Here is a 978-nt window from a genome sequence, read left to right on the forward strand (position 1 = left end):
GTAGGTGAACCTGCGGAAGGATCATTATTATGAAATGAAGAAATGCGTTAAAATATTACCTAATAAATACCTATATAAATATGTATATAAGTATTTATGAAAATAATGGTAATATTTTCTATGGAAAGAGAATTATAATAATTCTAATTACTTAATATAATATTAACATATATATATAGAAAATTTATATATATATATAATTATATTATATGTTGGTAATAAGGAGTTATTATAATTCTTTTTCGAACAATTATAATATTCAATATTTTACATTTTATTTTTTTTATAATATTATGTTATATAAACTATTTGAAATTGTATATTAAACATAATATATATTACTGTATTATGTATGGTACAATTTTAAAAGTTATATTATAGCACAATCTTAACGATGGATGTCTTGGTTCCTACAGCGATGAAGGCCGCAGCAAAATGCGATAAGCAATGAAAATTGCAGTGACTGTGAATCATCAGAATGCTGAATGTAAACTACACCAATTCCCCTTAAAGGAATATGGTACTCCTACATTAATTGTATATATACTTCTATTCCTTATAAAATTGCCTAATAAATAATAGGCAAGAGGAAAAGTTGAAATAATAAAAAGGGTAAGTATTTCCTTATCACTTTTATTATTACATAAAACAACCTTAGCGGAGAAATTACAAAATAAAGTAGTTGAGATGCTGAGGTAATATAAACTTTCCTTGAAAAAACTTTTAAAAATTATTATGCATTATTTATATAGGTAAAATAGTATTATTTTATTTATGTAGAATGCTTAATAAGATGTATTTATAAGGAAAAAATACTTTTTTATTTATATATTTACGATGTTATCTGAATAAGTTAATTTCGTAAGTATTTAAATTAGAAAAGAAAGCATTAACATAAGAAGTATAGAAATGGATGTTAGGAGGGCAAATCCGCTGAATTTAAGCATATAATTAAGCGGAAGAAAAGAAAATAACTAT

At 23.1% G+C, this 978-nt stretch overlaps 2 non-coding genes across 2 annotated transcripts; both read left to right on the forward strand.

The window, feature by feature from the left end:
• The first annotated feature begins 381 nt into the window (after positions 1–381).
• PGAL8A_00415600 lies at positions 382–549 on the forward strand. Its single transcript, XR_003699237.1, has one exon. It is a non-coding gene; the product is annotated as a 5.8S ribosomal RNA (ribosomal RNA).
• A 354-nt stretch (positions 550–903) lies between these two features.
• PGAL8A_00415700 lies at positions 904–978 on the forward strand (the record flags this gene model as incomplete). The annotated part of the gene is made up of 1 exon (XR_003699238.1): positions 904–978. It is a non-coding gene; the product is annotated as a 28S ribosomal RNA (ribosomal RNA).

The sequence above is a fragment of the Plasmodium gallinaceum genome, assembly GCF_900005855.1.
Source record: "Plasmodium gallinaceum strain 8A genome assembly, contig: PGAL8A_v1_119, whole genome shotgun sequence".
Classification (NCBI taxonomy): domain Eukaryota; phylum Apicomplexa; class Aconoidasida; order Haemosporida; family Plasmodiidae; genus Plasmodium; species Plasmodium gallinaceum.